A 26,082-nucleotide genomic window follows, 5' to 3' on the forward strand; every position below is an offset into this window, starting at 1 on the left:
GTGCATGACTCCATATTTGGGGTTGGAGTTCCGGGGCCCCTGCGTTCTACAAATATTACTTTAGAAAAGTTTGATTTCCAATGCAGCAGTTCTTGCTTGATGAAGAATCTACACCATACATAGAGTGGATGTGAAGAAGAGCCTGGGGTCCTCAGGCTTGGCCCAGCTCCCTTCACCTGTTAGCCTAAATACAGCTGGGCCTCTGCAGAGGTAGCATGTGGTACTCCCTGAGATTTCTGGGTTGACAGGGTGGGTTATACCACTGGGTGTAGCTCTTTGCTTGCCTTCACCTCATTGCTCCAGACCAGTGAATCTCAACCTTCCTGGTGTTGCAACACTTTAATACAGTTCTTCCTGTTGTGGTGACCCCAACCATAAAATTATTTCACCGATACTTCATAACTGTAATTTTGCCAGCTATGAATCATATGTAAATATCTGTGCTTTCTGATGGTCTTAGGTGACCCCTGTGAAAGAATCACTGGACCCCCCAAAGGGGTTTCAACCCACAGGATGAGAAACGCTGCTCTAGAATCTGTCTCCTGACCTGAGTTGACCTCACTGCCAACTTGAAGGGCTTCATCTAAACCCCTCACCCGTGGCTCCCACAGTCTTCTTGATGACCAGCTGTAGCTTTGGAGCAGGACACACCACAGCATGAATGGGGCAGTGCGACTCCCAGCTTCTCCAGGAGGGGAGGGTCTTTGCAATCTGCCTTTCACTGCTACTTTCTTTCCTGCCCTGGCTTCCTATTTTCCTACTGCATGTTTTGGGCTTACCTAGGTGAATTACTTGTGCTCAAATTCTGATCTCAGGATACGCTTGCTTTGCCTTCTGTCCTGAGAACGCCCCAGGGGAAGTGTTGCCTTCTCCAACATTTGCACACATATCTGGTACTGTTTGTTTAGGTGTTAGACTGTGAGGGAGTGAGACACAAGGTCTGTTCCACTCCAGTTGCACAGGCCCCATGCTGTCTGTGAACCAGTTTTGCTGCGTGCTTGCGATGCTTTTGAATGTATGGATGGGAGACTAGCTTCTCTTCTCTGAGCTTACCTGACTCTGTCCTGGCATGACCAGGGTGCGTCAGCAGCTCTCCTGAACCTCTTTTGTCCTTGACATATTCACTGAAAACTTGTGATAGGATTTTTAAGATTCCTTGGACTTCAACCAGTGTGGCAAGAAGTAGCTACTGAAAAATCTCAGTGCTGTCTAAAGGTTAACCAAATTTGTAATTATAAAACGTCCAACCTAATAGCACTCAGGGAGCTGTGAATGTGTGTGGGATGATTACCAAGGGGGGAGGTTAAACTAATGAGGATGGGCCCAGCTCCTAGCCAAAGAGATGGAAGCTCCAAGTCAAGCTGGGCCTCCAACTCCTGTTTGGCACAGAGCATCAGAAAGGGCAGTATGACGACGCTCTTAAAGTAAAACCAGAACACCGTGCATATGAGGCCTCAGCTCTTGCTGAAGCCATGAATCAACTGCAGGTCAGGGACCAGCTCCCCTTAGTCTGAGCATGGGCAGGTACTGAAGGGCACTGACCACAGCACACCAGCAAGGAAAATTCCAACCAAACAGCTGATGGCTAGGCAGAAACCAATGTGGGGAGGTGGAGCAGTTTGGAGTCCAGGAGCTGTGAACATAGGGAGATTTTATGCCCAGAGAGAGAGAGGATTTCTGATCTAGACCCTCTGGTGATTTCAGAGGAGGCTTGGATGAATTCTGAGAGAAGTTTCTTATCTGCGCTGCCAAGAAGGAAAGAGTAGCAGCCTACAGGTGACGCTTGGGACTCTCTCAGAACCTACTGAGCTGAGATCAGATGTTGTCACCACCAGACTCACAAGGAAGCAGGAAAATCCAAGCAAACCATCTGAGACAGAGAACAATAAAATATGAACCAGCAGACCCTGGATCCCCTGCAAACTGGAGTTACAAACAATTGTAAGCCACCATGTGGATGTTCTGAACCCAATATTGTAAATGGAGATTGCACTTTCATTTCCTGGCTACCCAGGCCCATATACTCACACAGAAACTATATTAACTACAACACTGTTTGTACAGTGGTTCAGACACATTCCTAGCTAGCTCTTACATGGCTCACTGTTGAGAAAAGTCTAAGTTCTTAAAACCTTTTAGATGCCATATTCTGTAGGTCTCTTAAGCCTTGAAGATTATCCATCTAACTGAAATATATCTCTGTATATCTAGAGAACCTAACAAGCATGACTAAAAGTTTGGTTATTATAGATGATTTTCGATTAACCTTTATTTCTTAATTATACATTACATATTAAATGAGCTGCATAAACATAATACCTTAATCAAAAATGAAAGATTTCAGACCGGTGCTCCAATGTGGGTCTCTGTCTCTGTCTCCTTTCATCGCCTGATAAAGGTTAATATTCAGGAGGATGCCTATATGTTTTTCTTTGGGTTCTCCTTCTTATTTAGCTTCTCTAAGAACCCGAATTATAGGCTCAGTGTCCTTTATTTATGGCTAGAAACCAAATATGAGTGAGTACATCCCATGTTCCTCTTTTTGGGTCTGGCTTACCTCACTCAGGATAGTGTTTTCTATTTCCATCCATTTACCTGCAAACTTCAAGAAGTCCTTGTTTTTTACTGCTGAGTAGTACTCTAATATGTATATATTCCATACTTTCTTCATCCATTCTTCATTTGAAGGGCATCTAGGTTGTTTCCAGGTTCTGGCTATTACAAACAATTGGAGCACCGGTCTGAAATCTCAAGGTCCAAATCAGGAGCACCAGGAGAGAGAGCACGAGCAAGGAACTCAGGACCGCGAGGGGGGCACCCACACACTGACACAATGGGGATGTCCTATCGGGAACTCACCAAGGCCAGCTGGCCTGGGTCTGAAAAAGCCTGGGTTAAAACCGGTCTCGCTGAACATAGCGGATAATGAGGACTACTGAGACCTCAAGAACAATGGCAATGGGTTTTTGATCCTACTGCACCTATTGGTTTTGTGGGAGCCTAGGCAGTTTGGATGCTCACCTTACTAGACCTGGATGGAGGTGGGTGGTCCTTGGACTTCCCACAGGGCAGGGAACTCTGATTGCTCTTTGGGCTGACGAGGGAGGGGGACTTGATTGGGGGAGGGGGAGGGAAAGGGGAGGCGGCGGGGGGGGGGAAGAGACAGAAATCTTTAATTAATTAATAAAAAATAAATAAATAAAAGAATGAAAGATTTCTGTTGGTGTCTAGCAAGACTTTGTTGATCACAAGCTAGGTGACTAGAAAAGCCATCTACAAGTTTCTGGCTACTTTGTGCTGCACAAAGAGAGCCAGGCCAGCACAAGCTGAGAAGTGAGTTCAATGACAGACCAAGCTGCGTGGCTTGCGAGACCCTGTCTCAAAAAAAAAAAAAATCCAAAAAACATCTGGCCTAAGTCCTTCATTTTACAGAAAAGGTACCTAGGGTTAGTGTTTACTTCCTAGCAGCAGGGGTTGGCAGTTTTCACAAGACTTTCCCAAGGTGGTGTTGTCCAGAACTCTATGGAGGATTCAGGAAATGTTGTTCTGTGTGTTGATGCAGAACAGCCCTCAACCTTCAAGTCAAACTTCGTGAACTTGGGGCTGAAGGAAGTTGTAAGGATGTTATTGGGGAGTGTGGGCAGGCTTGTGGCTTATAATTGGTATTGTAGACTTGAACTTCTGAAGAAGGATGGTCACTTTCACTGTGTGTGTGGTGGGGTGCTTAAGGGGGCACTTCTGTTACTGTCCCTTTATCCTTTCCTCTCTTTAGAATTCAGGGATCCCAACCACCCAAGGCCAGGTGCAAAGGTCAGTTCACTCCTTAGTGCATGGAACCATGCTATTAAATGATGTCATCCTTACTCGACAGCCCACAGACATCCTTGACTGCTGGCACATGGTAGAGTATAGGACAGTCAGGCATTGTGGGAGGTTTGTTCATCTCCCAACAGCTGCTGGATGCTGCCCGCTGACCTCCTATCCAGGTGAACCCTCAGGAGTCTTCCTCACCCCTCATCCACCTCTCACTGGAGTGCTCCTCAGTACTCCAGGAACAAGGCAGAACAGCCCTGTCTTCATCCTAAACCCACAGTGGTAATGAAACGTGTGCTCTCTGCTCCCCCAAATGCTGAGGTTCTTGGAGAGCAAGCGTTTCCTTTCCAAAGCAGCCGTCTTCTCCAAAGGTGATTGAAGGATGCTATGAAATCCAAAGAGATGCAGCCCCTCTTATCTCTCAATGAATTTGCTGTTGTAGTAACAATAACCTGAGGGCTTGCCATAGAACCGAAAGTCCCATCTGCTCTGCATATAGCAGAAGGGATGGATGACAGAGCAGTACAGGGGACAACAGTGAATCCACAGACTTGTCTCCCTCCCAGATGTCATCACAGAACAATATAGCGGATAGCAGTGGCAGCCGTATGATGGGTTAGATGGTCACCTGCCCCGCGTTCATGCTTTCATTGTTTCTCTCAAATGAACTGAGCTCCAGCCTTATTCAGGTTTCTATCCATGAAACCACCTATTTCAGGGAGGGTGAACCTGGTGTTTTTTGCTTCACTTGACCTCTGAGATGTGAGGGAGTATGTTGGTAGCTGCTGCTGGTTAGAGAGGCTGTGGAAGACTTTCCAGCGGATTCTTGGGTGTGGTCATTTGAAGCTGCTGTAGTGTCTTGCTGCACTCAGAGGGCACAGCCAGCAACACTGAGAAGGGGAGAGAGAGGGTAGACCTCTGTGATGTTGCTTCAGTTTTAGAACCGGCCCAGTCTGAAGACTGCTCTGCTTTTGGACTCTCTCTTGCTGGTTTATCTAGGGTGAGGAAATAGTTCTGTTTCTTGCAGGTCAGAGAATCAACTTGCTAAAAGAATTACTTGGATACCAGATAAGAGCAAGGCATTTAAAGTACATTTATTAGTTACTTTTCTACTTCTGTGAGAAAACACCATGGTCAAGGCAATTTATAGAAGAAAGAGTTGCCGGGAAGTGATGGCACACGCCTTTAATCTCAGCACTCAGGAGGCAGAGGCAGGTGAATCTCTGTGAGTCTGAGGCCAGCCTGGTCTAGAAAGTTAGTTCCAGGATGGCCAGAGCTACACAGAGAAACTCTGTCTCAAACAAACACACAAAACAAACAGAAAACATAAAAGGAGAAGAAACAGCACAGACGAAATAGGAGAAGGCAAATGAGAAGAAGAAAAGAGAGAAAGGGAGGAAGGAAAGACGGAAAAAAGGAAGGAAGGAAGAAAGACTTTACTTGGCTATGGTTCTGGGGGCTAAGAGTCCGCCATGGTGAGGAAGCATGGCAGAAAGCAGCAGGCATGGCGGCTGAGATAAGAAACACATCTCAAACATGAGCAGAAGGAAGAGAGCGCAAGCTGGAAGTAGAGCAAGGCTTTAAGCTCCCAATTCCCATTCCCAGTGGCATACTTCCCAAAGCAAGGCCATAGGTCCAAAAGTGGCACTAAAAAGTGCCACCAATAGGGACCAAGTGTTCAAATACAAGAGCCCCTGAGGGGCATTTCTTACTCAAACCACTGCAAGCGTACGTTGCTTATTGCCATCGTGGGACTCTCTGTAGGACTGGAACCACCTTCTGAGATCACGATTTGTGTGCTCTCCATATGTGTCTTGCTGTTGAATCTCAGAATTTTCTATTTCTAATTCCTCCTAAGCTGTGACCACCAAGAGAAGGAAGTGTGTGTGTGTGTGTGTGTGTGTGTTTGTAATCATGTATGTTACATACTCATGTGTTTATAACTATATAATAACTATTTCCATCCACTCATCTGTCTGTCATCTGTCTGTGTATCTGTCATTATCTATCTATCTATCTATCTATCTATCTATCTATCTATCTATCTATCTGTCATCTACCTACCTGTGCATGTATGTGTGCTTGTAAATTGTTACCAGAGTTATTAGGGTTTAAGCCTGTGCCCTGGAAGCCATAACAAGCCAGGCTGGGCTACCAATCTTCAGGACCCAATTAAATAATCAAGTAAAGATAGAAAGCATACAAAGGAGATTGATTAAGTGCAGTTATATAGGGAAGAAGTAAAAATCAGGGTCAGGACCCTCTGAAGTACAACTTTGAGGTCCTAACATGAGGATAGGGCTTAAATAGAAGGCAAGAGGTATGCATAGTTAAACAGTCTCTGCCAAGGACTGCTGTTTTACCACAGTCTGTCTCATAAGGCAGTCTGATAAACTGTCACAGTGGTGTGAAACCTGAGAAACAAGCGCCCTTCTACTCCACATCAAAAATCCAACCCTTTTCTTCTGCCACCATGAGATTCCTGGGGGATTTTATATTTCTTGGAATCCGTCCTTCCGGTTCTCAGATAACCACAAGGAAGGCACGGTGTCTTTAAAACCTACTCAGCGTTACCACTGTGGCTACATTTCCTCACATCTGTTTTAACACCTCATTCTTTCCCTCTAATAAATATTTTATGATTATTATGAACTGTTTGCTGCATAACTTGCCAGCACCTGGAAAAACAGTCATCCAGCTGTAATCATGAGATCTGGAGACTCTCTATTACAGTGGGTAGAGACAGACAGTACAGGAATAAGCAGGAGGAATGTGTGGCTCCTTCCTTTACTCCAAGTGTTTTTCTGACCTTCCACTTTATTAACTTGTAATTAACCTTTTTAACACTTCATTCTCGACGTGAAATATGTCTGTGTGTGAAGCAAGTACAACAAATAGCTTACAAATTGGAGCAAAGATTAAAACAAGACAGTGTCAGGCTCTGGCATGAAAAACTACTTCTCTATCATCCCTTTCTTGGCTCTGTTTACTTTGAGAAGAGCTAGAACAAGCAACTCCATCTTATAGCTGGTTTGAGGCAGGGACTGGCTATGAATCCTAGGCTAGTCTCAAGTTTACCAGCTTCTATCTTTAGCTTGGCATCATTTACACTCTGATAGTATTCTCTTCTTTGAACAACATTCTTGGAGTACGTTGTGACTAACTGCTGGATGGTCTGGTATCTACTCTCCCTGTGGAACCAATTTTATCCCATGCTGTGGCTATAAGAGACCACTGTCAAGGAGTTAGTGCCAATAAACAACCTGTAGCCAATTTGAGGTGACTCTGAGGTGGTCACGCATACCTGGAGTTCTTTTTGTTTATTCTCTGGGCAATAGCCTAGCAACTCAACTGTGGCTTACAGATAGTTTCAAGAGACAATAGTTAGTTATAAAGATATAGTAGGTGTGTATGTATGTGTATACATATGCATATATGTGTGTGCAAATGTGCATACATTTCTATGTTGGTATGTTTGGACATCAAAGGAAACAATTAGAGTTTGTTCTTGGAGACACTGATGAGGATCAATAGATGTGACTCATCTCTTGATTCTGTGAGGCCGTGGGGAGGGTTTCTTTTCCATTCTTGTGACACATATAATGCATTTTTCCTTTTAGGATTGGGTACATGTTCCTTAGTTTATCTCGTTTCTGACCTCTTGGATCCACGAGGATTCCCGCTCTCTCTCATTCCTCTTTGATGTTCTCTCTTGGTCTGTTGTAGGTCAGATATTTTTCATCATCCTGGTTCAAGGTACCTCCTCAGCATCCACATCAGCATCCTCCTTAGCATCCTCCTCAGCATCCACATCAGTATCCTCCTCAGCATCCACATCAGTATCCTCCTCAGCACCCAGTAGCTTCCTCCCCTTATTATCAGGGTTCGTTTACTGCCCGAGCACTCTGTGTTCATGTCCATCGGGACTTGGGACACTGTCACCACCAATATTTTGTCACAGAGAACTAAAATGTGTATCTACTTATTTCTAGGCACAAATGAGATCATCTCACTAAAACTACCAATGCACTGAGTGCCAGTGGAGTAAGTCGTAGTGACACATTGTGCTTCAAAGTCATCACGTGCGGAACCTCTCTGGGATTTGTGGTCATTCCGGATCAGCTTTCAGAGGCTCTGTCTCTGAGAACCCCCAGTTAGGGAGCCCTCGGGCTATTATGATCCTGTGATTCTCATGTTGTCACTTAGTTTCATTTGTTTTCCAAAATTAACCCAGAGGACTGGGACTCTAGAAACTGAGAGCTGCTGTCGACTGAGACAGAAGATAAAGAATGTCAAATGTCTCATCTATCAGCACAGGACGTGCATTTTCAACTCCATTACATTTCTGTAATTAGGGAGCAGCAATCCAGACTTAAGGATGTTGTAATTAGTTGTCATCAGCTGGGAGATGGGTTAAGTCAGCAGCTATCTCAGCTGGCTTGAAATTTCTTAAGGTTACCTCAGTGTTGAATTTTAGTGGCGTATATCTCTCAAGGGGAAAATAAGCAGCTCAAATTCCTCATTGGGTCAACAACAATTCCTTTCTTGAATATTACTTTATGATCAGCTTCTCAATCGTGCCTCAAAATTCAATAACAGCCCTTCCTGCCCAAAAGACTCCCTGACAGTGGAGTGTCCAGGGCTATGGCGGATGACCTAGAAAACAAGGAGCCACCCCACAGACATTCTTCAGAATCTACCTGGCCAATAGTTTTGTCTTCCAATACTTTTGTCTAGATGTTAATTAAATAAACTTTTACACGGGACTGTTCTTTTTCCGGCTCTTTTTCTGAAATGCGGGAAGCAGCATAGAGCAGTGTAATGGGCACATTTGCTGAGCAGGCGAGGCTTTGCATCTCATCCAGTTCCCATCAGCAGTACTTAGACTCTTTTGCTCATGAGATTTCATAAAATCTCTGGGAGAGCTGTACCCCACACCAAACCCCTAACACTTTGTGAGCTCCTAGGGTGGCAGGGAGGAGGGTTCCATGGAGTGGTAGACATGAAATCGCTTCTCATACCTGCCCACCTTGCAGGAGCGGGTGCAGAGTCAAAATCTGAATGCAAATCTACTCTAGAATGCTCCCCTTTCCCCTGTATGCAGCACCTCATGCTCAAACAAATAACCCCCCCCCATTCATCCTAGAACTGGGAATTAAACTGAAGGCCCTTGTACAGGCCAGGCTGGTAATCTACCACTGAGCCACACCCCCAGGCCCTCACTGGGGGATTCTAGGCAGGCACTCTACCACTGAGTGACATTACTAGCCATAAACCTATTGATATATTTAATATTTATTTTATATTTATATTAACACTTAGTCAATTATCTATGCTCTGCTATTTGAAATTTTGTTTTATTGTGGTTGCGACTGAATTTCTAGGAACTATATCCCAGTAACAAGGCAGTTATGTGAACTTCTAGGGCTCTTGAAGCAATGGCTGCTCCTCACCCTCAACCTTGGCCAGGACCCTGAGGTGTATTTAGCTATGTTGGAGCTTTCTTATTCTTTGGGACATGTTCTCCTATGGATACACATAACTGTGGCATGGGCACAATTCTGTGTGTCTTCCAAGGATTTATATGTTGATTATATTATATATTATGAGGCATTAGGAGTGTGGAACTCAGGGTAGTGAGGTCATGGTATTGAGAGGTGAGGCTTGTATAGTTAGAGATATACAGTTAAGATTACGAGGTTCTAGTTGCATGTTGAATCTTGGTAGTTTTTTAATGCTATATAAGGACAGAGGGTACACACATACTTACCCCTTACCCCTTGTCTCTTACCATGTATACCCTAAGCTATCTTAATACTTTTCCAGGGAGAAAGCCATCTCTAGATAAGCGCTTTGAATCTCCAAGCGCTACATCACCTTTTTTCCATATACAGTATTCAGCCACAGATGTTTTGTTATGACAATGAAAAACTGGCCAGTGCACAGTCCCTAAAATGGGTGCCCATGGGTGCCTGCCATGCAGTGAAGAGCTGAAGAGCAGGCGACTCTGCCTCTCTAGCTGAGGCCTGCAGGTGGCAGATGGCACCCCTGCCTGCTCCTTCCCTGGTCTGCTGGGCAGTGATCATTGGCATTTAAATAAATAAAGGGATGTGTTCTTGGGTCTGTGTAGCCAATTTCCTCTTGTCATTTATAAACCTCGGGAGGTTGCCTGATGTGACAGAAAACATTCCAGGCAAATCTGAACTTTAAGGAGGAAATGAAGCAATTGGCTTGTGTGAGAGCAGCTGGTAGAAAATGGGCTTTGTGTTCTTCTGGTTGGGGTATCTGGGGGGAGAAGCGGTGTCCCTTAGGTTCCCTCTCCCTCTCCTCAGATTAACTCAGAGCACTGTCTAGGTAAAGTTGTACAGTGAGGATGACAGGGGTTCAGGGGGTGAGGAAGGCAGGACACACAGGGGCACAGCTCTAGAGAATACCTTATAAAGACAGCTGCCAATGTCAGGCCAACTGAGGAAAGATACCTCCTATTTCCCATCAGCCGTTTTGCAGTGGCCCAGCCTTGCAGGTTGACAGGTGGGCCAGCATCAGACAGTTCGGGCCACTGGTCTGCCTTGTCTCCAAGGTCTCTCAATAGCACTGAGCTCCAGGTGTTTGTATTTGCAGCCCATTTCCAGCCTGCAGCCTGGATGCGCTTGGCTGGTGATGAAGGCAGCTGGAACAGGTGCCCTGCAGAGCTGCTGGGTAAGGATTTTCTGCCAGCTTAATTCGAAGTGCACGGGGATTTCCAGCAAAGCCCCCATGCCTACAGGGAGGTAGCTTCGGAGAGATCTTGGTCTCTGCCTCATTCTGGGGATGGCCTGGAAGAGGGAACTGTGTGTGTCCAGTAGGAGGCTTTGCAGGCAGCCTGCCTCCGACTGGAGAATAGAAAAACATCCCTGAAAAAAAAAAAACACATGGTAAACACAGTGGGTCCTGTTCTTGGTGGACAGGACCATCTCAAGACTCAAATGAACTTGTGGCAGTAACCCAGGAATGTCACCAGGGGGTTAGCTTAGCCTTTCTAGACATTGTATGCTTGCCAGGCAAAGCAGTAGTACCCCAGGTTTATTCTCATCAGAATCACCAGGTGTCTACAAGAGAGATACACGGCTTCACCTACAGACTCTGTGATGTAGCGGGTCTGAGAGACAGATCCTGGGGTCCCAGAGGTAACAAAAATCGTCTTGTTCTCATGAAATTTAGACAAGTTGTAAGAGACAGCAGGAAGCGTATTAAATGAAACACGTACGTAGCACCATACGTAAGTAATAAGAGCGAAGGAGAATGCTCAGTCACGTAATAGCAATGGTGTCTTTGGACACAGGAGGGTCAGGGTGCAATGCTCCTCCAGTCCGCCAATATTTGAGCACAGCTCTGAAGAAGTGAGTGCATCGACCTTCCAGATACCAAAAGAACATTCCTGGTAAGGAAAAGAGCACGTCTAAAGGCCCCGAGGCGGGCGTGTGCCGTCCGTGTTTAAGGAAGAATAAGGCAGTGCCGTGACTTATAGAGACGGGCAAGAGGGATCGGCCCCTCAGAAACTACACGATGACAAATCCGCCCTTTGTTAGAGCCATTCTCTGGGGTATTTTGTCTCTTGCCATACATATCCCAAGGCACTCTGCATACGAGCCTTGAGTCTCCAGAGCCATGACGTAATCACCTTTTTTGTTGTTGTTGTTGTTTCTAAAATAAAGTTATTCAGACTACAGGTGTTATGCGGCAGCCATGAAAAGCTGACCAATGCACACTCCCTGAAATGGTAGTCTGTTCCCAGCATTAACTCGTACACATCATAAATTGCTGTCTGATGAGAGTGCTCTTGTGTGCTGACAGACTGGAGCGACGCTGGTTTTCCAGTGCAGTTTATGGTTTTGATATGGAGAGCTAGAGTCTGAGGCAGGCAGGCTTGTCACCTGGGTAAGCACGGCATGCTTGCTTGGTGGACATCAGTAGAGCTTGTGGTCTTGTAGGTTCCGCTGAACTTCCCTGCTCTGCAGCATTTCCTGGGCTTCAGTGGCCGTGCTGGGGAAACTAAGCCTCTGTTTTTTTTTTTTTTTTTTTTTTCTTTCTTTCTTGGATTAGACTCCATTCATCCTTGTCCTTTGCTGACTCCATCTTGGATGAATCTGCTATGATGCTGTGTCCCCAGCATAAGAGCTTTGGATTCCATGAGGGCTTCTAATGAATCATCCACACGCGAAGTATAGGGGAAACCAAGAATGTGACTTTGGACCTGCCAGTGTGAGACGGTTGTTGGACATGGAGACGCAGGTGTCTGCTGTGGAACCGGATCTATGGGAGCTCAGGAATGGGAGCTGCAAGTGGAGCTCAGAGATATGGTGGCAATGCAGACTCTCTGCCTCTTGCTGGTGTTCTCACTTCTCATGTGCTGGTTTTGGGCTCACGGTAGCTATAGTTCCTCCCACAGGTAGTAATAATCTAGTATTTTAAGTTCTCTTTCTACTGACCTAGCTTCTCCTTAGGAACATATTTCTACTGGGTAAGGTGAAAAGCACGGTGCTCTGGAGGGGCTGGGAAGTGAGGGTATGGGTGGACCTGGGACTGTAATGGTCAGAGAAAAAAACTGAAGTCGCCTCCTGATCTAATCCGCACCTTGACCTCACACATTGTCCCTGTGACCCTTCCAACACCACCCAGACATTTGGCTGAGGGAAGGCAGCCAGTGGCAGGAGGACTAAGGACTTTGTCTTGACCGGGAATAGCAAATGGCTCATGTGCAAGGGTGGCTTGTGACTTCACCTGACCTCTAGCAAGCCTGTCTTGCTTCCTGGGCAGCTGGCTGGTCTCTCCTGTCTCCACCCTTCTTCTTCCCATCGTTCTGAGTTGGGCTTCCCTGCCTCACTTCCTGCCTGTCAGCTTTTAATTAACCAATGAGAGTAACATGTATCCATAGTGTAGAAAAGAGTTGTCCACAGCAGTCTAGGGATGCCCAAGAGTTGAAATCAGCATCACTGCGTACCGCACTTCCTGAAGCTCATGCACCCAGGCTGGGTACACTGTTTGATCTTTGGCACAACCAAGAGATGAGTCAATGCGGAATGAGCAGCAAGTGTTTGCTGCAGGCTAACATAGTGTACAGTCAACATTGGGTCTGTCTGCATTGGAGTAGAAGACTCTTAGCCCTCCGGAACTGGAGCCAAATAAAGGCTCTCTTCTTTGTTACCTTGACCATGGTGTGTTATCACATCAGTTATTTTAGCAGCATTAAAGTAATGGCTACATTGACCTCTTCACTTCCACTTTCCTTAGCCCAGCTCTTATGACATTGGTAAAAGCCCCCACTGGCTTGCCCTTCCCCAGGCTAGGGATGGTCCTCCCTGAGCTCGTAATGCTTTATACAAAGCTGCTGTCAACTGGATGCCCCATAAAAACTTGCTAACTGACAGATGGATGCGAGATTAGTGTGTGCCCGAGAGCCGCACAGAGGCTTTGAGCCAGGGCATGGTAAACCCTGTATCTGGACGCAGGTCGGTGTCCTGCACAGAACCCATGGATCGTAACCCTAGTAGCCAAGTCCTGCCTTCTGGTCTAGGGCTGTCCTGGGCTTTTCGAAGTTTGCAATAGCGTGGAAAACAGAGAGACAAAATGAAGTTCAAGCCATCATCATTAGGGTTCCACCTCCCATTGGCACAGCGAGCACATGAGCTAATTAGCACATTAATGAGCCCCTGATTTGAATGAATGCCGGGCTTGATTGCACACACTCATCACTCCTGCAGACCCCGATGAATCAAAGTTGAATAATTTCATGTCTGTGTAGTATAATGAGCTGAACCTACGGAGCCCTTGACTGACACTGCCCATCCCCGTACCAAGGCCACCCCCACCTCCCACATGAACCACAGCTTTGCTGAAGCCTGAGGACAGATATCTGTCTCCATGTGGGGGTCATCTGAATCCTGACTGGAAATGAATCTGGAGGGTTTTTGCTGTCATTGTTCAGTGACGTTCTCAGACTCAGGAGGCCTTTCTGACAAGCAGAGAAATGCTGTGATTTAAGAGTAACCCTTCTCATCTCTGTATCTGTTTGGGGTAGAGCCCGGGTTATTTGGTACAACCCAGTCTCCGGAGGTATTGATTTGAATTTGCCCAGTGAACATGTGAATGAGTGAATAGGTGAGTAAATGAGCAGAGTTCAGTGTACGCAGAGAGGCGTTCAGGGGTCATCACTTTCTTGCATCGCTAAGTACCAGTTGATGCTGTGACATCACACATCTTCCCACACCGACTCAGGACATGGGAGGATGTGCTGCTTCTTCCGTGAAGCAGCTCCTCATTGCTCACTGTACGACCCCAGGGAAGTCGAGTGATTCTCTTTGCATCTTCTTCCTCCTCACCGATGGGGAGAAAAATCTAAACACAAAGCACATTGCATTTAACAACACATACACAGTGCTTGGCAAACAGTGACGCTCAGTTGATGTGGTTTCCCTTTGTAAACAGAGACTTTACACATTGTTCTTTGGTCTTGTAGTCTCCCACACCAAATAATCACACAGAAACTGTATTAATTACAATACTGCTTAGCCTGTTAGCTTAGGAGTTTTATTAACTCTTACATCTTAAATTAACCCATTCGTATTATTTTATATTTTACCACGAGGCTGGGTGGTCACCGGTAAGGTTCTAGTATCTTTCTCCTTCGGCAGTTACATGGTGTCTCTGATTCTGCCTTCTTTCTCCCTATATCTCTGCTTGGATTTACTCCCTGGCTTTATTCTGCCATAGGCCAAAGCAGCTTCTTTATTAGCCGATGGTAATAAGACATACTTACAGCATAGAGAGGAGAATCCCACATCACCCTTCATTAGGATTTCCGAATGAGTGAGTGGTAGATTGAAGGACATTATTTTGGGTGTTACCTTGGAATGTTCTAGGTATGAAGATGTCAACTTTTTGCTGTTGATCATTTCTTATGAGGAACTGACCATGGAGGCACAGGATGCAATTTCCTAAGAACTCACTGCCCCAGAGCACTGGCACCTGAGAGTAAGACGGGGCAGTGGCTGAGCTGTGTCCAGATAAATGGTAGCTAGGGAATTGCTAGCAGAAGGTAATATCCATCACCAACCTTCTCTCTGGGTGGTGGTGCCAGGTCTGGCCTCCTGTGACCTGGAGAAAGCCCTGATGGCCCACTGTGAAGTGGGGAGACAGACACAAACAGAAGGTCTTCCATGCCAGCGTTTGTCTCTGAGTTATGACCATGCGTGTCACTGCTTTGGATTGTCTTTTTGGGGAAAACAGTTTTCTACCTAGTTTTCTGCAGTGTCTTAAGATCTTCAATCAAGAATGACAAAGCATTTGCAAATGAATGACAGGCAAGAGTGATTCAGACTGGACACAAGGGGACAGGACTTCCTCTTTGCTTTTCTCTTCTCACTCATCTGAACCATGCCTCCTCTGAACTCCAGCTCACGGGCTGTGAAAGAGATGACATTTGTAGTTTTCTGCTCTTTCCATTTATTACTGAATGTCCTAATCCATCAACTTTGCCTGTTCTGGTCAATTTTTTTCAACTTGATGCAAGTTAGAGTCATCTAGGAAGAGTTTACCTCAGGTGAGACAATGCCTCCATTGGATTGGCCCATAGACAAATCTGTGGAGCATTCCTGGGATTAATAATTGGTGTGGGAGGGCCCAGTCCCCTGTATGGGGAGATAGCACCCCTGGGCAGTGGTCTTGGGTTATAGAAGAAAGCAAGATAATAAAGCCATGGAAAGTAAGTCAGTAGGCGGAACTTCTTTCCCTATGATGTCTTCTTCAGCTTCTATCTCCACGTTCCTGAATTGGCTTCCTCCATTTGGGGACTATGATCAGGATGGGAAAGCCAGATCCACCCTTCCTTGAACGAGTTGTTTTGGTCATGATGTTTTATTACAGCAGCACCAATTAAGCTGGGAGGGACAGTTTGCAAACCCTGAAATATCTCCTATCCACCTAGCTTGTCGGTAAGACTTTCCACTGGGCTTTTATTTGTTACATTTTGCATATTTTGTATTTCTAGGGTTTCTGTTTGCTTGTTATTTCAAATTCTTCATCTCTTTGGTAAACATCTCTTTTATATCTTGTATCATCTTCCTTAATTTATTTAGCCATTTTTCTTGATTTTCTTGGCATTCATTCAGGTTTCATAAACCAAGTTCTTTGAATTCTTTGTCTGGCAGTCCGTTCAACTCAGTCTTTCCGGAGTCAGTTACTAGAAAATGTGAACATTTGGAGGACATGTTTTCACATTCCTCACATGTGTTAGTTGATCTTTATACATCTATTTGGGTGCTTAAAATTTGTGGTTTTACTTGAGGATATTTAAAATTATTGTTGTTGTATGTGTCAAATCAATCAACATGCTAGCAAGTGCAATTATTTCTTTTTTAAAGATCTGAATAAAGAGAGCTTTAGAGAGCTGAGTGGATGTTTGGGAAAGAGTGGATATATCCTCCCCTGACAAACACTTCATTCTATGTCCTTTGGGGCTATGCTGAGCTTTGTAGAAAGCAAAAACTAGGGACTAGACCTGCCCCCTTTTTATGGCACTGGTCACCAGTATTTTCAGTGGATTGGTTTGGGATCCCAACTGACTGGAATAACTTTGCTTCCCTGTTTCCTCCCACAAAGTAGAATGTGACCAAAGTTTCCTTGGCTGCAATTTAATTTGAATAGCTTATCTTGGGTTCTCTAAGCAGGTGGACGTGGAACTCAGCTCTGTCTCTAGACTGGAGCATCCTCTCTTCACCCCATGAATCTTTATGTTTTGTTTGTTTGTTCCTTTTTTTGGTTGATTTTTTTTTTGAACCAGGGTTTCTCTATGTAGCACTGGCTATGCTGGAACTCAATCTGTAGAACAGGCTGGCCCTGAACTCACAAAGATCTGCCCGTCTCTGCCTCCCAAGTACTGGGATTAAAAGCATGTGCCACCACCACCCCATGAATAGAAGTTGGGGCAACAATCTAGACTGTGAAAGGGGGTACATTAGGACCCATGATTTTCCATTTTCAGAGACCTAGTCCCCCTAGGCACACCCATTAAAGGACTCAGCCCTCGGACCCTATTTATCTGGCAGCTTTGCTGTGGTCTGCTGACCTGGATTACTCTTGGCATATCTGGGTCCTGTCGCTTCTAATTTCAGTTTTGTGGGGGAGCCTCCATGCTGACTGTCACAGTATCTGGACCAGCCAACCTTTCTGCCAGCAGCGTGTATGTTTCCTTTCTCCACATCCTCTCTGGTGTGTGATGGCCTTTGTTCACTTGGCGACAGGCATCCTGACTGGGGTGAGGTGCAGTCCTGGTGAAGCTCTACGGTGCATTTCCCTGTTGGCTAGTGATGCCGAATGACTTACCCCACACACTAACCATTTGCGTTTCTCCTGAGAGACGTCTGTTCCCCACTCACTGACCAGATGGATGGTAGCTCTTTGACACCAGCTTTCTTTCCCTGTGGCAGAAACTCTGCTTTCACCCATCTCCTTGGTTTCTGTGTTAATGTCAATCCATGTCAGCCAAGGCCTGATCTCCTTATGAACCCTAAATGATGGGCTGTGTGGAAACACGGAATTTCATAGTTCCAGAAATGGAAAATCCAAGTGTTTTTTTTCTCAGAGAGATTAAACTCCATAACTAATCCATTATTGAGGGATTACTCTCTAATTTGCTGAAATGTTGGCGCACAGCTGGCTGCCACAGCTGGAGGAAAACGATTGCTTGGGGAGATGATAGTCAAAAGGATTAAACAGAATGACAGCAACAGAGCGCTCTGCTGGGGCAGGGTATGCTGGACTGAGTGTCTGATGTGCTGTTCCGTGCTGGACACAAACACAGGCCATGTCCCCTTCTTCAGCTTCTAAGACCATCACACGATGAGTTCCCTCCCTGTATTGACTACAGCTCACAAGAGATGACTTTGACAGTCACTTCCCATCTCCAAGCTATGCCCCGCCCCCATGAGGAGACTTGACACAGAGGAGTACATTCTATGTTTAACACTGCTTGGCCCATTAGCTCTAGCCCTTACTGGCTAATTCTGATATCCCGATCAACCCATCTCTAATAAACTGTGTAGCACCGGTCTTACTGGGAAGATTCTAGCCTACATCCATCCTGGGTCAGAGCTTTATCGATCATGTCTGCCCAGGAGAGGGGAGCTTGGCCTCTCTCTGAGGCGTCTTACCTCACTTCCTCTTCTTCCCAGCATTCTGTTCTGTTTACTCCACCCACCTATGTTCTAACCAATAAAATGGGCCAAGGCAGTTTCTTTATTAGCCAATGACCTTCCTCCATCATTTCCCCTTTTTCTGTTTAAACAACAAAAAAAGGGAAGGCTTTAACATAGCAAAATTACATATAACAAAACAGTTATCAAGTAAGAATTAAAATATTTATATCTATTTTATCTTTATCATAACTGGTCATGGAGAAGCGGCTCACAAAGCATGGATGAGGACCCAGGAAACACTCGGAGGCTGAGCGGAGCCCAGGATGGTCAACAGGAGCTCCAGTTAGCATTGTTCATGGAGAAGATGTGTCTCATAGCATCAACTTCCTGCTTGTAAGACAAACCAGGAGATTCACTCTCTCGACACGAGCTGTTGTGGGTGGGGAGGAAGGCAGGATAGAACAGAAAGGAACTGAAGGTGCACCCTGTGCCCACCAACCCCAGGGTGGCTCCCTTCAGTGGTCTCCTTTTGCTTCTGTGTCCCAGGGAGGCGATGAACTGACAAGAGGATAACAAGGAGGAAAAGAAGAGAAGCTCACTCTGGGTACCGACTTGAATAGACTAATGGATAACTAATGCAAATTGTGCCAGCGGTGCATCAAGACCACATGGGATTATTTCCTACGTGCGAGTAAAACTTGATGCTACAAAGTCAAAAGCTCCTCTTCATAACTCAGAAAACAAAAGCAATCATGCTGGTATCATGGCAGCCAATATGCTTTATATAAACATTTTTTCTTTAATTTCATCTTTATATCTGCTATGTGTCTATTAGGAGCTGAGTGAGTTTTTCCCTTCAGGGATTCTGCTAATCAAATCATTTGGAAATGTAAGTGGGCAGACTTCAAAGGGAGAAAGCCTTGAAAGAGGAACCAGAGGGGCCTGGGAAGGAAACTTATTGCATACTGCATGGGTCCTCCTGACCCCTATTTCTGCTTCCAATTTGTGATACTGTAAGGATTGGAGCATCTATAGGTAGAGTACCGAGCTCATCTGGGATGAACAGTGCATGCATGTGGTGGGGGGGGAGAGGGGGAGAAAGAGAGAGAGAGAGTAAAATGACCCGAGAACAAGGAGCCCCAGCCTCCACTTGTAGAAGAAGAAGGACCCTACAGCCTACATGCTGAATCCTATATGCCTGGGAGCCCCAATTCCTAGGGAAGGTCACACTGAGTGACAACTGCCACCTGGATAAACTTTCAAGCTTATCAAACATATCTGATAGACATACTTTATTTGTTACAATTTTGGTAACTGCTTTTTCCCCTTTTAATGCAAGTAAAACAACTTCACTCTAAAGAAATAAAAAGCCAGCATCATAAGTAATTACTGTGTCCTTGAAAACTCACTGTAATTTTTAGATTTCCAAGAGAGTGAGAAGAGAGAGAGAGAGAGAGAGAGAGAGAGAGAGAGAGAGAGAGAGAGAGCAGAATTTGACCTTCAGCAGTTGAAACTTGTGTTTATTAGCACACACAGTGAGGGGACACCTCTCTCCCTTGGGAAATGGAGGAAAAAACTGACCAGGACCCCTTTTAAGGGTGGGGTAAGGGGCTTGGGTATGATAAAGTTGTAGCTGTAAGGGGCTATGTGTGAGTTGCCGAATCTCCATCCTGACATTGTTTGCCCAGGGTAAGGCAGAATGTCTTGAGATACAGGCTGTCCCAGACATTCCTCTCTGGGCTGACGATGAGGGTTGAACAAAGCCAGCTATGCTCTCATCAGAGTCCTGATTTTATAACGGAGGCATGCTATCACTTACCATTTTGCCTTATTTCCTTCTGGGTGCTCTTAACTAGTTACTAATTACTGAGCTGTTGATTTTCCCAGGTGTCTGGCGTGGGACTTCCCATAGAATACATGCATGTCATATATACAAAGGGCCAACATGTTATTTATTATGTATTGCATTATTTCAAACCATTTTAGTAATTGACACAAAATGTCCTCTTAGTATTCCAGAATGCATAGCTGTATAGCATTTGATGACTCCCCAGGGCTCCTTGGCATGGATTGTATAAATAACTCCTGTTGGACATTTGGAAGTTTTCCAGTTCTTGTCATTAGAAAGAGTGCTACAGAAAATTAGGAAACAACCTACTTTAAGATCCAGCAATACCACTTTGGGGTATATACCTGAAAGATGCTCAATCATACCATAAAGACATGTGCTCAGCTATGTTCATAGAAGCATTATTTATGATAACCAGAACCTGGAAACAACCTAAATGTCCCTCGACCAAAGAATGGACAAGGAAAATGTGGTACATTTATACAATGGAGTACTACACAGTGGAGAAAAATAATGACATCTTGAAATTTGCAGGCAAATGGATGGATCTAGAAAACATCCTATTGAGTTAAGTAACCCAGACTCAGAAAGACAAGTATAATATGTACTTACTCACAAGTGGCTTTTCAACATAAAACAAAGAAAACCAGGCTATAATTCACAATCCCAGAGAACCTAGACAACAAAGAGGACCCTAGGAGAGACATACATGGATCTAATCTACATGGGAAGTAGAAAAAGACAAGATCTCCTGAGTAAATTGGGAGCATGGGGATGATGAGAGAGGGATGAAGGGGAGGGGGGGAGGCAAGAAGGGGAGTGGAGAAAAATATATAGCTCAATAAAAACAATAAAAAATTTAAAAAAGAATGCTAATATGCAAATATTGAGGCTAAATCTTTGCACATTGCCTTAGCCTTTTCTTCTTTCAAAGCAAACTTTGAGAGTGGAAATGGTGAATCAAAGGCTAGGCACTTTACAAAGCTGTCTTGTGCATTACCCAAGTACTTTTGAGGAAGGTGGTGTCATCTCCTTCCCAGTAGAAGGAAAATTGGCTTTGTCTTAAAATAAACCCAGCAAAGGGATATCCACAATCATTCACACAATATGAAGTGAATGTCATCTATAAAGCATAATTTCTCATGCTTGCTAATATCTACAGGACAATTAGCATTTCAGGCAGGCAGGAGTCAGAGTGGCCTCTGCGTGCTGAGGACTTCTTGCGGTTTTCAGCAAGGGCCCCTAAGCATAGTAATGGAACTCAGGTCTCAGCAGCTTCAGCGAAGTGCTACAATCTTTTTCTTTTGTTTTGTTTTCAGTCATTGCGTGTTCTGAATGGAAATGAAAGGATCTGTACCATAGAGTTGTGTGGAATTTAAATCAGACATGTAAAGTGTAGAGTGTTTGGCGGGCCATGCAGAAAGTGTCATGATTTCAAAGTGCTCCGTGTTATTACTTCAACTAAGGAAAACATAGACGCGGGCCATCTAGAAACAGAGGAAGCCTAACCTACACAGATTCGTTGTTGACGATGTTTGCTGAACCGGGCCGAAGTGGGGTATAAAAATCAATGCCGTTTCTCTGGCATTGTGAATGTGAGCTTTTGCTGCGGAGAAATGTGAAGAAAAGGATGGCAGTAAGGTGATCATCAAGGCAAGGACAAGCACTAAGCAAGACCAGAGGGGTCTCCCTCCTGCAAATCGGGGTGAACGTCACAGAGGAGCAAGTTGTTAGCGTGAAGGAGTGTTGTGTGGGGCAGGTTCTGTGAGTGGGAAAATCAAAAGCTGTAGGCAGATGGTGCTGTTCAACCCCGAGAGCCCAGTGGGCGCCGGGGAGTAGGTTCAGCGCTGGGACTCGGGGGCCGAGGGAAGGCCATGCATGGCTGTTAGCAAGTTGAGATCAGAAGTGATGGAGGGTTGAGCAGCAAGAGGCATGAACTCGATGGCTGGACTCACAGGTCTTGGAGACTACAAGGGTCACTGGCGAAAACATGGGCTTCATGACACCTTGATACCAACTACAGCCGACTGATGTAATTCTCCAGGGAGCCTCTCTTTCTCTGATCTGCTCTAGGGTGCTACCAGGCATTTAGAGATCACATCTCCCATTCCCATTGGTTCACAACAGATTCCAAGGCATTCTTTATTATTCTTTAGAGTCTTAAAAGCTATTGGCTAGGTGTTCTCGAGCATGCCCAATCTCGGTTTTCCTGGACAGACAACTTTGCCCCTGCCCCAGGATAAACTGAGGTTATGGGTTTTAAGAAAGAAAATCATAGGTGTGAAGTGGCCTTTTAGTTGAATTCTGACAGCAGGTACACGGCGAATGAACAAGAAAAATAAAAGGAGGGGGCCAGGACTTAACTCTTAAAGTATGGAGAAGATTTTTATCCTAGATAGAAGGGCTAAAGCAGGCAGAGGGAAGAGTCCAGGCTGAACAAGGCCAGCAGACTGAACCTGCCAGTGAGAGGAGAGGGGGGAGGGAGAGAAAGAGAGGAGCCAAGAGGCTACTGGGAGTCTAGAAATCAGGCTGGGGGAAGGGAAGCAGAAGCCCAGCCCCTCGGAGGGAGGGGCTAAGTGGGAAAGGGGTGAGAAGCGCTGGGAGCAGTCTCAGATGCTGAGTAAGACTTGTCCCGGGTTTACTTGAGACCTAATTAATACATGGTGTCTGTTCAGTTCACAAAGTCAGGTTTACACCGACTGCCTCTGTGTTCTAGAACTGGTGTCTAGAGGCTGACCCAGCGTTCCAGGAACACCTGTGGTCTGACTCAGTCTCTGGTCAGAATCTGCGAGGATGTTTCCACTGGGGTGCTTACTTAGCTTGTCAGTCCTAAGAGGAAAGTGCTAAGATGGTCATAAGAGTGGAGTAGTCAGCCTAGAGTCTGCTGAGCCAGGCTTGAAGGGCTTCATCTGATCCCACCCACCTGCAAGAAGGAGCAGCTGGAGGCAACCTTACACAGAAGACACTGTAAGTGCCACCCCCAGGCCCTGGTTGCTTCCCTTGAGTTGACCTTGTAACACTGAACACATCCCCTGGGGATTCTGAAAGGGGCCCAACGTTAGTGGGGAGTTGCTGTTTGTATGCATAGTCCAGCCACCAGTTCCTCTCAGTGTGGCTGCAGGAAGGACGCCTTTGGCATCCACCTTCTTAAAGGGTTTGATCAGCAATGTGGTTGCTGTGGTTTTATCAGTCACGTCGGGAGCCATAGAAGTTGAACTGATCTTAAGGTCCCATGTGGGAAGTTCATATAGTGCTCTTTCTGGAAGTTCTGGGTCCCCAAAGTGGGTTTTGTCCTTTCGAAGTCTGTCTTTTCAGTTTTGGGCTTGCCCAGTAGCCTGGCTTAGTTCTGCTGCTCTGATAAGCACCAGGCTGAGAGCAACTTGGAAAGAAAAGCATTTCTTTCATCTCCTGGTTCCATTCCCAAGGGATGCCGGAGTGGAAACACGAGGCCAGGACTGCAGAGACCATAGAGGAAAGCCGATGACTGGCTTGTCTGTAGGCTACACGCTCGAAGCTAGCCTGGGATACAGTCTTGGGTCCCTCTGACCTGCAGCATCTGTGTGCTGACCTTAAAGAAACACTTTCTAGAAAATTTCACCTCAAATACCACTGATTCTTTAGTTCTTGCTGACTGGAAACCACAGACTCTTATTCAAAATATCACAGAACTATCCCTGACAGAGACTTTGAGGGACCCTGAAGCTTCTCCAGCCTTGTTACCATCGTTGGCCATTGAGGAACTGTGAACTTAAGCAGGGAGCATGGAGCAGTCCTCTGGCGGATGCAGGGTCTGTATCCTTGCTAAGGATTGTCAGCTGTGGGTGCCATGCCTGGTTTTTCTGGGTTCTTATCTAAGGTCTGACATTCGAAAGAATTCCCACTGTGGTCCAAGCTGGGCATGCTCTCTAGAGAGTTTGGCCTAAATTCTAGAATTACACAGAAAGTTAAAAGTATCTTGGATGGCTTTCTAAAATATCAAGAACAGCAGCAAAACAAACAAACAAACAAACAAAGGAAAGAAAAGAAAAGGAGAAAACAGGTCGAGACTCTCAAAGTAAATTTCTCCTATATTTGTTGTATATAGAGCGTGTCTTCCTGTTTTCTGGACCCCTGCTGCCGAGTGCAAAGCCACAGAAAGTGGCATTGTTTGTTTTGTATGAAAACCTTGCAGCGAGGGAAGTCCAACTGCCTAAAAAATTGAAAATAAAATCTTTAACCCTAAAGACAGTATTCCATCATTTCTCGGTTTTGGTTTCAGGGCCACTTCACAAATTTAAAGATGATTGGAATCCCAAAGAGTTTTTGTGTGTTATATTAGAAAAAAAATAAAATTTTATCATTAAAAAATAATTGCACAATTATACACTATTTTATGCCAAACTCCTCCCTGTTCCCCTTCACCAAGTGAGTAGAATGGTTTCCATTTGCATTCTTTAATTTCTGTTTCCATAGCAGGGTTCAAATAATTTACTTTTTCTGTTGAATCTGCTGTGGTATGTTGTTTGGGTTGACACACACACACACACACACACACAAGCCTGGCTTCTCCCAGATGTATAAATCAGACAGGACCATTAACTCACAGAGGTCTCAAAGCATTGGTGTAACCCCAGGGAAAGTCAAAATCCATGCTGAGAACAAACCAACCATCAGCTCCTGGAGGCCTGGAAGTACGGACCCCAGGGAATGTCAAACTCCATGCTGAGAACGAATGCCTTAGCAGCCAGCAGGTGGGGAGACTCAGATTGGAGACAAGAAGCACCCACTCCTGCAGAACAGTCAGTCACATACACAGGGGAAAGATCTTCCATGTCTGCATTGGAGGGGCCCCACAGGGTATAGCTGCTAACATCCTGAAAATCTAATAATAAAAGGTATATGCTTATTGTTAGAAATGAGTATGAGGTTCTAAGGGATCTCATGATTAAAAGTATTTTGGCAAATCAGAAATTCTTCTGTTTCCACATGCGAAGCCCTTAGAAATTCGGCCTATAGGCCACTCAGCAGAAAGTCTGTTGGGTTTTGATCACTTACTCTCAGGCTCCTGTGCTCCATTCTGATTGGTCAGAATTAGGTCTCACATTCTTAGATGATTGGCTAATAAGAATAGTGAAGTTTCTAGGTAAAATGAAGCTTGAACATATATTTTGATTCCAAGGGTTGCTGACTTGGGTGAGATTCTTTTTTTTTTTTTTTTTTTTTTTACCAAGTAGCACCTAAGTGTGACCTCATCTTAGCTAGTTAGGTTTGTAATACCTCTTTCCAGGCAGGGCTACATTCTTAGATTCCAGGGAGGGCTGGGGTTGGGAAGAAGGTATACTGCGCAACCCAGTATTAGGTCATGTCTTAGTTAGGGCTCCTATTGCTATGAAGAGACACCATCACCACAACAATTCTTATGAAGGAAGACATTTAGCTGGGGCAGGCTTCCAGTCCAGAGGTTTAGTCTGTTATGACAGGAATCATGGCGGCAAGCAAGAGGTCATGGTGTTGGGGGCGGAGATGAGTGCTCCACATCTGGACCATCAGGCTCCTGGTAGAGAAACTGTGAGCTGCTGGCCTGGCTTGAGCATCTGAGACCTCAGAGCCTGCCCCCAGGGACAAACATTCTCCAACAAACCCATACCTATGCCAGCAAGGACACACCCCCTAATGATGTCACTCCCCGTGAGCCTATGGGGGCCACTTGAACTGTTATGTTAAAAAAAGTTACTGTTTGAGAAAACTTGAATAGTCCATTGAACTTGTGGTGCTGGGTCCAAGGTGAAGATTTAATTTACCTTCTTTGTGTGTTAGTGGGGATCAAACCTGTGGGTGTTAGGCATGTCCTCACCCACAGAGATAGAACTGCCCCCAACCATCTTTCTTTTAAGAAAACCAATAAATCAGATGTATAAATGAATTGGGGAGAAGTTGGGAAATTTTTCTGAGAGTGTGTGACTTAGGAAGAGCAAGAATGGGAACTTAGCGGAGGTGGGGGGCTTAGAAGACAGTGGATAGGTGCTGGGAAGTCCAGATGGTCCTGTTGAGAACACTTCATATAGACTTTACTCTGAAGTGGCAGGGGCCCACTGGGGACTTGAGAGAATATGAATGACATCCACTTGTGAATGGTTTTCTCCAAAGGTTTTTCCCACTGCCATTCACAGACACCACAGCACAGGTTAAGTTGAACCATTTGAAATCAGGTCTGGCTGCCTTTGTCTATCAAAATACCTCCATTTTCTGTAGTTCCTTCTAGCAAATTCT

This window comes from Alexandromys fortis, unplaced genomic scaffold (assembly GCF_014885135.2).
Source record: "Alexandromys fortis isolate MF-2015 unplaced genomic scaffold, M_Fortis_MF-2015_v1.1 scaffold_116, whole genome shotgun sequence".
Classification (NCBI taxonomy): domain Eukaryota; kingdom Metazoa; phylum Chordata; class Mammalia; order Rodentia; family Cricetidae; genus Alexandromys; species Alexandromys fortis.